The sequence below is a fragment of the Somniosus microcephalus genome, chromosome 8 (genome assembly GCF_052327205.1).
Source record: "Somniosus microcephalus isolate GS21.2 chromosome 8, FLI_Smic_1.0, whole genome shotgun sequence".
Lineage (NCBI taxonomy): Eukaryota > Metazoa > Chordata > Chondrichthyes > Squaliformes > Somniosidae > Somniosus > Somniosus microcephalus.
Genome location: NC_140994.1, coordinates 53,302,530 through 53,317,691, shown reverse-complemented (window position 1 = coordinate 53,317,691; position 15,162 = coordinate 53,302,530). Strand labels below are relative to the sequence as shown.

Sequence of the window (15,162 nt, the reverse complement as noted above, 5' to 3'; positions counted from 1 at the left end):
CCTCTTGCGTTGCTGCATGCCGCTTGTTCCGGCAACTGGTTCATCCTCAGAGCCGCCCCCCCCCCCCGCTCCCCTCCAGGGGACTACTATCCCCAGTCTGTAGATGTGTCCGCTCCCTGGATTCTGCAACGGCTGGTCCGGATTCCTCCTGCTCCTCGCCTCCGGTGGCACTGGCACTGGCAGCTTCAGTGCGTTGAGCCCGAGTTGGTGCTGATTCATCTGAAAGCAGGGAGGTGGAAGAGTGGCTTTAGCAAAAGGACAGGTTTGCGGAAAGGCATGCCAGATTGCGGCAAGGCTCTGACATGGCTGCACACTGAGGAAGCATGCTGGCGGGGGGACCAAGTGGAAGGCAACAGGTGAAAAAGGTGAGAGTCTTACCCTCGCTGTCGGAAATGGGGTCGGCAGATGCAGTGGTCACAGGACCAGACAGACGTCCTCCAAGAATCTGGTGCACTCTCTCCTCCAGATCCATGAGAGGGACCACTTGTGGAGGCCCACCACCGGTTTGAAAGTGGTCCCTTCGCCTGGCCGCCAGCTTGGCCTGGAGAGGAAAGAAGGGGAAGTTGTGTTACATGAGGCCTTGAGACATGATCGCATGCCCCCCATGGTGAAAGAGCCCTTACATGAGGCCTTGAGACATCATCGCATGCCCCCCATGGTGAAAGAGCCCTTACATGAGGCCTTGAGACATCATCGCATGCCCCCCATGGTGAAAGAGCCCTTACATGAGGCCTTGAGACATCTGTCCATGTGTGTGCCCAGAAAGGGCCATGGGTGCTTGCTGACAGATGGCCATTGGGGCATCATGGCAACAGGGTGCCCGAAGTCAGCTGCAGATGGAGGGAATCAGAAGTTTGCTAAACCATCACTCACCCTAACGATCCGTGTGAGGTCATTGAATTTCTTCCTGCACTGAACAGGGGTCCTGGTTGCCATGCTGCTGGAGTTGACCCTCACAGCAACCTCCCTCCAAGATTGTCGGTAAGCCTTCTGATTCGGCCTCTTGCCATTGTCCGGATACAGGACATCTCGACGGTGCTCAACTGCAGCCACCAACTGGTCCAAAGCCTCAGTGCTGAAGCGCTCTGCTCTCTGTCTAACCTTCTCCATGCTCAACAAGTTTCTAACGCCAGAGAAGGGCGAGCGCCGATTCTGAGGCCTACAGGGCGTTGGGTGTGGCAGCTCAGGCTGACCGACCCACCCCTTTAAGAGCCGGCAGGCGCCTGGAAGTCTCGTGGTTTCCCGTAATTGAGATCACCTGCGCTGCGCCCGTCCGCGTCGATACTGAGTAGCGCCTGAACTTTTGCGCCTTAGGAGCACTGTGCAACGGCTGAATTAGCGCCTCAATCCCCTTTGGGGGCGATGCAACCCAATATCTCGCCAGGCAGCGATAAGTTTCGTCTAGCTATAAACTTTGCGCACCGCCAGTTCTAGCGCCTCAAGCGGGGCTATACCCAATTTCTAGGCCATAATGTTTTACAGGATCTTATCCCTTATAGGAGGAGCCACAGGAGAAGCTGTGCAGGCCGGCCAAAGGAACCAACAAGGCCTGTATTACAGAAACTCGAGCGACGTTAGCTGTGATCAGGAGCAAAAGGGGGATTGGTAATAAAGAAAACCAAGGATAAAATACACTTTGGGGCACGCCAATGAATAATGACGGTGTTCCTAAACCTAACGGATATAACCATCCCCAGCTTTTGTGGAAAGGAAACCGTAAGCCTGTACAATAACTTGACCCTACGAGCTCTTGATGGCCCTGAATCAAATGACATTTAATGTGAAAAGGAAGACAGGTAGAAAAGGGGACCAGGAGAAAAGAGGGATACTAGAAACGGCAGGCGTGGGATAAGCGGCAGGGGTTGCGACGGTGAACACTATAGGCCTGCATACCATAGACGATCGGGTTGATGTCCTAATCCGAATCTTACAAGAATTGTTGGGTAGGGAAGGGGATAACCAAAGACTGCAGGCACAGCTAGGTGATGGTACGGAGGGAGAATTGCTACAAGTGACCCACACGTTGCGGGACCACACCAGAACTATAAATTTGATAAACGAAGCAGGAGAAGACATGAGCCGGTAGCTACAGTCGGAAATAGTTTGCGCAGGGTACGGAGCATGGATACTTAGTGAAGTACAACATAACCTAGAGCAACTCCAAAATGGAGAAGTGCCGGATTGGATACCGAATGATGTATTTAACAATTGGACCTTAGATAAAAACATGACTCATACGTGTGAGGTACGGAGGAATAGTCATGCGTGGATACCAAAAGCTAGGTGCATAACCAGACATTTAAATATAATAGGATTTGTACTATCAATACCGCAGTCTGATGTAACAAAAGGAGATCCCTTATATCAAACAAACAATACAGGGGAGATAAGGAAGCAAACTCACTTGCGCTACCATGACTTGTCCAGACATGTGATTAAAGAAAACAACAGTACGAGGGGTATTAACATAGATGATTGTCATAGAAATAACCAAGTTGTTTTATGCCGAGATCCACCAAGAATGACCAAGGATGACTGTGGTTATGGCCGAACGGAAGGGTGCACATTGAGTATCACGCCAATGTCACGGGATTCCGAAACAACCGCCGCCCCGCGGGGGAATGGAGAATGGTGTGTAAGCACTGCCGCCCCGCGGGGGAATGGAGAATGGTGTGTAAGCACCGCCGCCCCGTGGGGGAATGGAGAATGGTGTGTAAGCACCGCCGCCCCGCGGGGGAATGGAGAATGGTGTGTAAGCACCGCCGCCCCACAGGGGAATGGAGAATGGTGTGTAAGCACCGCCGCCCCGCGGGGGAATGGAGAATGGTGTGTAAGCACCGCCGCCCCGCGGGGGAATGGAGAATGGTGTGTAAGCACCGCCGCCCCGCGGGGGAATGGAGAATGGTGTGTAAGCACCAAGGCACCTAATATGACAGTTACGAATAAGGGAGGGACCACCTCCTGTGCCATTATGAATACTGACTTCTGCTTTACCCCACAAGAAGAGACACACATAAACGGGTATATCATATATCCTGAACTAAAAGAGGAAACTATTAATGGGGCAGTGACGGACACTATCCGAGAAAGGTATACAAAGGCAATAAGGCCACAAGGAAAACCGGTACCTGAACTGAACGAAGAACAGACCCAACTGGAGCATGACATTCAGAAGCAGAGACAAAAGTATGTGATTTTGATGGAAGAAATAGATAAGCTACAAAAGGACACTGAAGAAATGTTGGCTAGTCGGCCTTGGTATACTAAGTTTTGGAATGCTGGATCAACGTGCAAATACACCCCTGGATAAGGATAATATCACATGTATTGGTTGTTGTACAAGGTGTTGTATTGGCGATCTTGTTGTTGTTATCCTGTCAAAAATGCAGCAGGATTAAGAGACAAGCCACAGCAAGAGCAATAAGTAAAAAACTGGATAAGGCAAATTTAAAAAGTCCAGCAGAAAGGACGTATCTTATGTAACCTCGATTGGAAAGTCAACAGGTGGATCCTGCAGTTTGGGAAGTAGCTACCCAAACGGAGGGACAAACCTGGGGCTTACCCACAAGAAAGTAATAGGGAAATGGCCTGGCTTGGGCATATAGCCAAGGGCCATAAGGGGGGATTGCAAGGGGACAAAAATGACTTCTTAGAATTAAAAGTTAGAAGTAACTATAACTTCTTAGAATTGAAATTAGTGGAAAATAAGTTTGTCTCCTATCCTTATTTAGGAATGCAGAACCCTGATAAGACAGGAACTGTAAAACTAATAAGCTGGTCTTTTGTCCTTGCTTAAGATAAGGCAGGACATACGGATGGGATGAGGTAAGCACTCCTGTCCAGAGCAGGAACAGATAAATTAGCTCGCAAATGCTGTAAAGATGGGTTTCTGTGAACTATTCAGCAACCTCCCTGATAAGGGGCATCGAATGGACACAGCCCTTCGCCTATTCTGTAGACCAATCAATGATTGTAGAAGGAGGGTGCACGAGGGGTGCACGCCTCAAGTTAGGGTATAATTGCTGTACTTATTTGATACTCGGTGGAAGAATCCTTTCTCTGGGATGAGACTGAGATTTTCCCCTTGCATATGCATGAATAAAGATCGTGAAACTTATCCAAGGTGTCCGTCTGGTGAATTCGTGGTTGCTATAGGGCAAGTGTCGACCCCTTATCTCAGGGGGTCCGCTTGAGAGGAGGGAAGACTTCTCTTTTACACCAACAAACCCATACTTTGAACTTATCATGTGATAATCCCATTTTCAGCTGTATTAATAAAACTGCAACAGGTTACCACTCTTAAATATATCAATGAATATATTTTAATGCAATTTAAAAAAAAAATTACATTCTAAAACAATGCCTGATTGTGCCAGTTCATGGCGGATTTTACGTTCGGTGATATGCTAATGAGATTAAGTGGAAAATTGAGCAAAAAAAAATCACTTCTGAAAACTAGCGCAATTTTGAGCGCAATTTGCACCCGATTTGCCGATTGCGTCCAAGACGGAAACTCTACCCCCAGGTCGTTTGTGCTTCTTGGGCGTTAGCCCCATGGAGAGGAAAGTATTTAATTTGGCAGCGCAGCCTTTCAGGCTTAAAGGTGGATACTACCCATAGCTATTTAATCACATCCTCAGACCCCAGTCTGCTCAGGGCAATCTCAGCTAGGTATAGCTTAACTTCAAGCTGGCAGTCCCTCCATGAATCTTGCCACTCCAAAGAAGCACTTGAAATTTGCAAGAAGAGTTCTTAAAATCACCCAAATTATTGGTAGCAAAGGACTTTATTACAGCTGCATACACAATACAACAGCTATAGTAAACTACATGTTCCTTCCCCTCCATTATGGACTGAATGGCCTTTTCTCACTCTATTTTGTATATCTTCATGTATAAACAATATAAGAAAAGCATCAAGCACGTACAAATAATGCTGACAGTCTAGTCTGTCCTGCTACACCAGATATACTTGCAACAGTCATTTATTTTGTTGCAGTTGTTTGGTAGTGAAGGTGCATTGTAGCACAGTATATGCCCACAGTACAGTATTTATGGACTGAATCTGTGTCCATGCCATGGGCTGTCTACAGATCCTGAAATAAGATATTATTGTAATTCTGGGAGGAGAGGTTACTAAATATAGTGTGAATAGAAGTCAGAAGCAGAAATAGTTTCACATGATGGTTTGATTTTTTGTTGTTTTCCAGTATTGACAACCTAAAAATGTTGTACAGCAATTTATAAGGCCGTGTAACTCTAGAATGCAGATGATGAGAATCAATCAGGAGAGTATCTTTTAATACAGCTTATCATTGTAATTTTAATATAATACCACAAGTCTCATCAGGTAATAAATAACAGGAGTCAAAAATTGAGGCCAGCGCCAAACACATATGCTGATACAACTCCTATAAACACAATTATAATTGAAACTGTTGTTCTGTTGCTTCAGATAACAAACATGATTTATCAACTTGGCACTCAACCTTGAAATGTTGCAAATGGGAACCATGTTGCAGACACTTCAAAATAGCTCTTTTTTCCAGCAGAAATTTAAAGCAAACTCAAAGGCATGTGCTGGCTAGCAGCAGCTACACTAAGTCATCAAGTGGTGGGGGATTCAGAGAGGAGAGGTACAGGGATCTTGGGGAAGGGTAGATGCGCTTATGAAAAATGGAACCTGAGGGAACCTATCTAATTGCAATTGCCTTTATAAGATCACAAAATATATAGGACATCTCAGCGCATTCATCCAAGACTCTACAGTTGCCCATCACTTTTCTTAATGATTGTCTTTACTATCCTACATGGAAGTTTATTCCATGTGTTGAACTTGCTCACATCAGTCCTAAGTTTGCCTTTCACTAGTATGAATTTGCTTGGGTTGCTACTGTTACCGGGAGGTTGATTTAACGACAAGTTTGGTGTCCTTTGAGATGACATTAGTTGTGATCTAAGATCACGTAACAGGGTGGGCCGCGAGAAGGTTGTCATCATCCACCCCAGTCCTCATGTTAAATCTGTTGCTGTCCAGCTGAACTCTACTATGAGAATTATCACCGGTACGCTTTTATCGACACCAACACCTTGGCTGCCCGTGCTTGCAAACATCGTGTCACCACACCTACATTGTGAATATGCAGTCTCCAGAGAATACAACCGCTACACCAGCACACGCCAATCCAGGCCAACTTGAACAACCTACCACCAACCCGTCTCAAATCTAGAAGGCCATTTGGACCGTTGCCGAAGCCCTTCAGCGATCTCCCCTCAGCCTTGATGACCGACGGCGAAATGCTTGGAAGAACTGCAACGTATGGAATGGATTCCTTATAGAGGACCCTACAGTACAACCTGAAGGATCAAACCTTCCTCGCAAATAGTGGACAACCATCAACCGCATCAGAACCGACCATAGTAGATGCTGCCACATTCTCCATAGATGGAAGATTAAAGCATCCCCATCATGCGACTGTGGAGCTCCTAATCAGACCCTGGAGCACATCATTGAGCAATGCCCTCAGAGGAAATTCGCAGGCAGCCTACAAGATATCCACACTGTTACACTGGAAGCTTTGGCCTGGATATCTGACTTATATATTGACATTTGATTTGCTTTGCTACTACCATACAAAAGAAGAAGATGACTAGTATGAATCTGAATCCCCTTGTCCTACTAAGTTTAAGGAGTGTTTTCAATTTATCTTTGTTCATTTGGAAATTTTTGAAAGTCTTCTTCTGTGGGATTTATAGAGGGACCACTGGGTTGAAACAAAGGTCTGCTTATTTTTAAGTAGTGTGCTGAATTTACCAGGGCTGATCTTCCTCCCCTCCTCACCTGGGTGTAAATCAGGAAGAGTGTATGTCCAAATTTAGGTCATCATCATAGGCCTTGAGGCACCCCAGGCATGAGGCATTGGAAGATAATGGCCCAGTAATTCCGGTCCCAACGCGTGAGTACGGGCGGGGTACTCACGCGTGGGCCCGTTGGAAGTACCGGATTTCAGCATGCACAGCGCATGCGCGGAAAACCGGCATTTCCTCTCCTCTGAACCAAGGGGTTAAGAGGCGGTTCCCTAGCGACGTTTGAGGCAGCGCGTATGCGTTGAACTTCGTTTTTTTTGACAGGTTTGTTCGTGCGTGAAGGCCTCCACTTTTTACGAATGTAAAAAGCAGACGTAAGGACTTAGTTTTAAAAGGTAAGTGGTCTAATATTTAAAGTTAGAAATTTTTTTCCACAGGTTATTATTTTTAAAGAATTTACAGTAAGGTAAGTATATTTTTGGACCCGATTTCTTGAAAAAAAAATTTTGGCAGAAATTTGAATAATTGTTTAAAATAGTTTTTTAAAGTTATTAATAGTTAATTTAATTATTGGTTTGTTTTTTAAACTTTTATTTAAAGTTTAAGTAGTGTTTTGGGCGCCCGGACTTTTCATGAGTTTGACAGGTCTTATGTCTAACTCATGAATGGACTTTTGTAAACTCCCATTGGTTGCCCAGTGCTCACGTGATCCCAGCCGGCTCATCACACTAAGTACGCCACTGGATCACGCACGCACAGCGCGCCGGGAGCTGAACCGGGCCACAGACCAGAAATCCACGCAGGCCCAGTCTTCAAATGTCAGCGCGATATGTAAGTGTAGGTCGGGGGCTTGCACCCGCGGGAAGCCCCCGACCCGAATTTCTGGGCCAATATTTAAGCACAATAATTTTTTTTTCAATTTCCAGAGGAAATATAATGTAATATCAACTATAGTTTACAAAGAGAATGCACAGGCAGGAGTAGTGTCATCTGCAAGATTTGTGATACAAGAAAGCATACTACAGCAATGCAATGCATTAAAAAATTGCAACTGTAGGCCACAAGCGAGAAAAAATCAGCAACAGCTTTTTCTTTTTGTTTCTTCTATAAGACATATGAAGGTGGCACTGTGTTATTTCCTCCAGGGACTAGCATTATTGTATGTTCAAAATGTGTTATGAGCCCTGCTGACTTATCTTCACCCCCTATGGAGAAGCACTTTACCGTTTCTTCACACTCCTCCTGACAGCTCCTACATGTTTAAATAAAACTGCAAGGGAGATGGATCTGAAACACATATAGGCACAGTTATCCAAATGTTAATGGACTTACATTTCCATCACTGTACATGTTTACACCAGGTTAGATATTTTCTTATTTTGCACTTTCTCCATGCTCCCTGGATCCTAGACTTCAAATTTGATGCAATAGCTTGTCTCAGCCCATACCCGAGTGGTATTAACGATGACAATCATTTCAACAGTTCATCACTCTTTACAATGAGGAGTAATTAATTTTCATAGATACTGTTCTACATATTTTTTATTTTAAGAGACTGAGGAGTTTGTAAAACTTACTGATGGTAATGATATGAGGAGCTAAAGCACAGGAAAGCTCAAACGTCTTTCTGCGAGGGAAAGCTCTTTCTTCATCAGAGATTAGAATGATTCACCAAAACCCTTCAGATTACTGAAAAACTTCAGACAAAAGAAATATGAACTACTAGTTAATCTCCTGTGTCATTGTACATGTGGTGTTAAGGGCAAGTGTCAGATGAAGCTAGGCTAGAGGGCTGGACATAATTTTACTGGGGTGCACTGACGTAATTTAGTCCCCATGTTAAAGTCACACATTATTTTTATACAATAATAATCTGATTTGATATTGTTATTTATTATTAAATGGACAACTGTATGGCAATTTAGGAAGCAGAGCAGTAGAGGTGGTTGGAACATGGGAACTTCTCTGCAGCATAGGCTGAGGAGCCAAGAGACACAAACTAGGGTGCTTCAGCACCACCACTGGCAGGAGGTTTTAATTACAGTGTGGCAAGATTAAGTGGGCAGTTTCCATTATAAATGTGGACATCAGAATTTATAACGGAAACGTTAACAGAAAGTATATGCAAGACATAAGATTTTAAATTTCCTAATATATGAAGTAACGGAGAGCATTCATGAGGGTAGTATGGTTGATGTTGTGTATATGGACTTTGATAAAGTACCACATAATAGACTTGTTAGCAAACTTAAAAGCCCATGGTACTAAAGTGGCAGTGGCTGCGTGGATACAAATATGGCTAAGGGACACAAAACCAAGAGTAGTGGTGAACCATTGTTTTTCAGACTGGAGGGAAGTATAGAGTGGTGTTCCCCAGGGGTCGCTATTGGACCACTTCTCTTTTTGATCTATGTTAATGACCTGGATTTGGGTATACAAGACATAATTGCAAAGTTTTCCAGATGACATGAAACTCGGAAATGTAGTAAACAATGAGGAGAATAGTAACATATTTCAGGATGACATAGACAAACTGGCGAAATGGGCAGACATATGGCTGATGAAATTTAATGCAGAGAATCATGAAGGGATACATTTTGGTAGGAAGAATGGGGAGAGACAATATAAACTAAGTTGTACAATTTTAAAGGAGTTGCAGGAACAGAGAGACCTGGGGTGTACATATACACATCTTTGAAGGTGGCAGGGCAAGTTGAGAAGGCTGTTAAAAAAGCATATGTGATCCTTGGCTTTATTAATAGAGGCATAGAATACAAAAGCAAGGAAGTTACACTAAACCTTTATAAAGCACTGGTTAGGCCTCAGCTGGAGTATTGTGTTCAATTCTAGACACCACACTTTAGGAAGGATGTTAAGACCTTAGAGAGGGTGCAGAAAAGATTTACTGGAATGGTACCAGGGATGTGGGACTTCAGTTATGAGGAGAGACTGGAGAAACTGGGGTTGTTCTCCTTAGAGCAGAGAAGGCTAAGAGGAGATTTGATAGAGGTGTAAAAAGTCATGAAGGGTTTCGACAGAGTAAATAAGAAGAAACTGTTTCCATTGGCTGAAGGGTCAGTAACCAGAGGACACAGATTTAAGGTGATTGGCAAAAGAACCAGAGGCGACAGGAGGGAAACATTGGCCTAGAAATTCAGTGGGCTGCGCCACCCGTTAGCGCCTTAAGAGGGCGCTAAGTGGGTCGGAAGCCACTGGCCGCACCTCCCGCTAAATTTAGCGGGACGCTAATGGTGGCGCTAGCCATTAGCGCTGCACCGCTACCAATGACGTCATCGGTGTGCGCAGCGCCTCGCTGATGCCCCGATCATGATATTTAGATGCGCCCCCTGATTTAACGCCAGACGCTATGTGCGACCGGTTCAGGGGGGCCTACCTGCGGCGGTAGAGGCGCTAATTAAAGGAGGTGCGGGGCGGCCATTTTTGTTGCTGGCCGCCTGCCAGCACCTCTCCGCGCTGCCGTCCCCGACCTCCTGAGCACCCCCCCCCCCCACGGAGTGCCAACTGCGTTCCAAGAGCCTGGCACTTCTCCTCGGTGCTGGGCTCTTTTGCCGGCACTCGCGATCCTCGGGGGCCCAAGATCACGCTGCACAAGGCCCCTCCCCTTTAAGAAGGGGAGGAAGGCCTGCAGTACCGCAGCGCGACATGCCGCAGCGTGTGGCGCTGCGGCACGTTGTGCAGCAATATTCAGTTGCAGCGCCCCAAGAGGGATGCGGGGCGCCTCCAGTAGCGCCACGCTTCCCTCTGGGGCGTTCCAACTGAATTTCCAGCGGGCGGCCGCGACTGCTTCCGGGGCACTACTTTTAGCGCCTTGGCGAGGCTGGCGCCCCAAACGGGGCTATAGTGAATTTCTAGGCCATTGTCTTTTACGCAGCGAGTTGTTGTGATCTGGAATGCACTGCCTGAAAGGGTGGTGGAGGCAGATTCAATAGTAACCTTTAAAATAGAATTGGATAAATACTTGAAGGGAAAAAAATACAGGACTATGGGGGAAGAGCAGGGAAGTGGGATAAATTGGATAGCTCCACCAAAGAACCGGCACAGGCACGATGGGCTGAATGGCCTCCTTCTGTGCTGTATCATTCTATGATTTCCATCAGTCTCCTTTGGTGTTGAACACAGGGACTGAAGGCTGAGTGTAATTTTCAGGTGAAGAGGGTTAGTGAGCAGGGGATAACTGGACTAGGGCACACAGCATAATTCAGCCTCCATTTTAAAATCTACATTCTGCACATATATTTCTATTTCTATTGTAAATTCAGATATGCACATATATGATGGAAAGTACCTATGCAAATTTGTCATGTTACAATTACACCATTCTCCCATTGGTGGCGCTGCAACACCTACACAGAGTGGGAGGCTGTAGTTACAGAATGACAAAATTGCACAAGCCAATTACATTATAAATAGGGCCAGTGAAATGTATAATGGAACAAAATTTACACAAAGTGCATGCAGGTGTTAGCTTTTAAATATTTTAGTCGGTGGATAACAATGAACAATTTGTTCTCATTATCAATCAGCAATTAGATTCTTTGAACACGAGTAAAGAACAGATTCCTGGTGCAACAAATATGTAAAATTAACAGATCATAATCTCTTTATCTTACTGAAGCATTTTTTTTTAGCAAATCTGTATATTTTACATCACTACTAAGTGATTTTGGCTTTGCAGCAACACTCATTGTGCAGTATAATCTCAGCCAAACTAACAGGAGTTTGGATTTCAGCTCCAGGTCTGAAACAACCTCCAGGAGATATTCTCACAGTTTTGCTTTCAAACTGGTTGCAGAGTACCTACAACTGGTGAGAAGCAAACTCTTGAAACTTGACAATTATAAACTTCCAAAGCTCCCAGGGAGTTCATTGGGCTGCCCTTTTATGTTCTTAATGTTGATAAACAGCTGACTATATTAGACACTCTTTAATAATATGTCACTGGCATTTTGGGTGCCATGAATAGAGCCCAGTGCATACTCTACTTTTCCAAGATTTCAGCCGTGGTGCACGCAGAGCTCTACAGCTGTGTTGCTGCTCTGCATGACTTTCAAAGCGGGTTTTGCTCTCTAATGGTGTTTGCAATACAACTGCAGCATAACAAGACAAATTTACATTTGTGCTCTCCTGACGAATAGCCTTGCCTGCCATGAGCGCACATTGGGAAGTTGTAGGCTTGCTCCACATGACAGAAAATTGTGGGGAGTGTAACCCATGAGTTCCTGATACATACTCCCACTAGGCAAAAATTCCCAACCAGGAGTGCGCATTCATAAAATAGGCCCTTAAATCTCTACTTTGGATACAAAACAAATTAATATGATATACAGTATTCGGAGAGCTGGATGAGAAATGTTACATCTCAGATAACAATATATTTGAAACAACACTAGATTTCTTTTATGCCAGATATTTCTGTTTTGGATTAAAAGGAAACTGGATTTGACTCTTACATTTGGCTAATGTAGGGGCGGGAGTGACTTATTCTACAGAAGACTCCCAGTTCACATGCCTTCCCTAATTATGCAGTTCCTAGGGGAGGAAAGGTCTCCTTACTGTGTGGAAGGTATGCACCCATCAGTTTGATAAACACAGACTGCAAGATACTTACTATCCATGATTTGGGTGACTTGACTGGAAAAAACTTTTATCTCCCCACCCCATCCATCCAGGTTCGTTCACGAGGCAAATCTTTCAGATAACAGCCAGAGATTTGGGGTGAATGCTTTGCAATGATGGTGCAGCACCAGCCTTGGCAATCTCACGAGATGCAGTGAAGGCTTTTAACGAACTAAAAATGGGTATACCTGTGCAACACTTTGGGTTTGTGAAGAAGTTTTAACACCGAATCGCTATTTTCAGCCCATTATACAGAAGGTCAATATAAATTTAAAGTACACAAGATATCCTTATGCACCTCTCTCGGCTTTTTACACTTGGCATAAGAAGATAGTCTTTTTAGGCAGACTGAAGTCTGCTGTATAATGGAGAAATGTAGAGCACAAACGTGCTGAGCTGGCTCCAACAGGGAGAAAAGCACTCCTGCAGTGTGAAAGTGCCTTTAATGATAACCTCCTGAGCGTTACTGTTAAAGCACAGATCTTGATCCAGCTTTGAATGTCTGAAGTCATCCTCATTACCAGAAAAGTAACAAATTAATTGGCTTGAATAAGTTCTGCATGGTTACATTATAAGCATTATATGCAGTACATAAAGCTGAAGGTGACCATTACTGTCTAGCTGTGCCACTGTATCACAGACTGCTGTTTGTACTAGTTTCACAATCATCAGTATCAATTCTTTTTTAGCCTTTTTGTGGAGATGTCCTATCTGGTGATATGGAAAATACATGCAGTACATTTAATTCATGTTAATTCTTGCCTGCAATGTGCCATCAGCATAACCTCTACAACACATGGAATTCCCTGCGCATTTACGAAATCTGGGCGTAAATCAAATACGCGGCCTAAAAGATGACGGAATTTTGAACGTGAGTTACGTGTATGAGTGCAATACGCCCAAATCTCCTCGATCATTTACGATAGTCTGTTGATCTCGTCGCCCAAACACATCTCCGCTGATAATACTGGTCCTGTTCCCAGGTTACAGAATTTTATACACAAGTTTCTTGCAATTGCGTTTGTTCAGAGGCTCTCTTCAGATTATGACCACATTTTCAGGTGCAGCAGGAAACAAAGTCATTCTTCTGGCGTTTTTAAAAAAAAACTTTGAGCATTTAAACTTTTATCCTCACTGAGACCTGCACAGTATTTTCCGTTTCTTTGAATAGATTTTTATGGCATAAGTATGAGAGTCACATTAAAAATTGAAAAGGTTCCCCATTTGGAGGTTCTTAAACATGCTGTGCCTAATATGCATGAATGATGGTTGAATGAGTTGAAACTTTAATTTTCTTACTTAAAGAGGAAATACATAAGTTTGACATTTTTCTTGGGCCCTGATTGCTTACACTGATTTATGCACATTTTGCGTTCAGGCATTTCCTTTTTGAGATTCGCAGGAAATTTGAGCATAACTTGACATCAACAGAATTGTCATTCCGGGTTGCACCCATGGAGGAAAGTCTAGGCTATTATTTAATGGATTCTTAGGCTACAGGCCGTAAAGCAGAAAAGTCCTCCAATGGTGATTTTATAAAGTGAGACTGAACCTGATAAACTATTCATGATGTTCTATCAAGATACCAAGTGCTTGCAGGCATAATCGAGCTGCATATTTGGTAATTTTTTTCCCCCCTCAAGGGACAGAGAAATTCCGTCAAGGCATGGCATTCAACAGACTCCTTGAGCTAATTTTATCCCAAAAGAACGTGTGGATTTAGGGTAGATGGGAAGTAAACATTGCAAATATTTCAAACCCGCCCCAACCTGCCCACTTCCGGTTTTAATGGAGGCAGATTGGGGGCAAAGTTTCCCCTAAGGTGCGCGGGTGCGCAGACGTGCATCAATCCGGAGGTCCCACGCAGACCGTTCACAAGCTGTTGCAGCTGGAAGAGATACCGTACACACAAAAAAATTAGAGTGAACATTAATCGGGGGGCAGCCGACCAATACGCTCTCAGGAGACGGGTCATTAAGATCTTTTAAGAAGGCTGAGTGCCTCCATTTTTACGTGATTTTTATTTTTATCTCATGTTGGCTGGGTTTCCCGGGGCTTGGATTGTTGGGCAAGAAACATGTAGAAAAATTTTTAAAGACATCCTGCTGTTAATTTCAGCAGGGCGTCCGGGAAACTTTTACCTCCGGGTTTCCCGTCCAGAAATCCTTCCCCACCCGGCTCTCTCCAAGGCCCCAAGTAAATATCGGGGCCCCTATGTCTGGGATTTGGATATGTTTATGATAGATAGTGATTCTAGCTGCGTATTGAAGGCATACAATTAGGGTGTGAATATTAAAGAGAGATTTCTCCCACAACAGACCAGTTCCAAATGTAAATAATGCCAACCTGGGGGAAAATTTATACATATGTGAAGAGAAAAAGATTGGTGAAGTCAAGCGTAGGTCCCTTGCAGTCAGAATCAGGGGAATTTATAATGGGGAACAAAGAACTGGCAGACCAATTAAATACATACTTTGGTTCTGTCTTCACAAAGGAGGACACAAATAACCTCCCAGAGATGTCAGGGAACACAGGGTCTAATGAAAGGGAGGAACTGATAGAAATCAGTATTTGTAGGGAAATGGTGTTAGAGAAATTGACGGGATTGAAGGCCGATAAATCCCCAGGGCCTGATAATCTACATCCTAGGGTACTTAAGGAAGTGGCCCTAGAAATAGTAGATGCATTGCTGGTCATCCTCCAAAATTCGATAGACTCT

At 44.3% G+C, this 15,162-nt stretch overlaps 1 pseudogene; it reads left to right on the top strand.

Annotated features, from left to right (window-relative positions):
• Positions 1–1,768: 1,768 nt before the first annotated feature.
• On the top strand, positions 1,769–13,936 carry LOC147113524 (uncharacterized; annotated as a pseudogene).
• Positions 13,937–15,162: the final 1,226 nt, after the last annotated feature.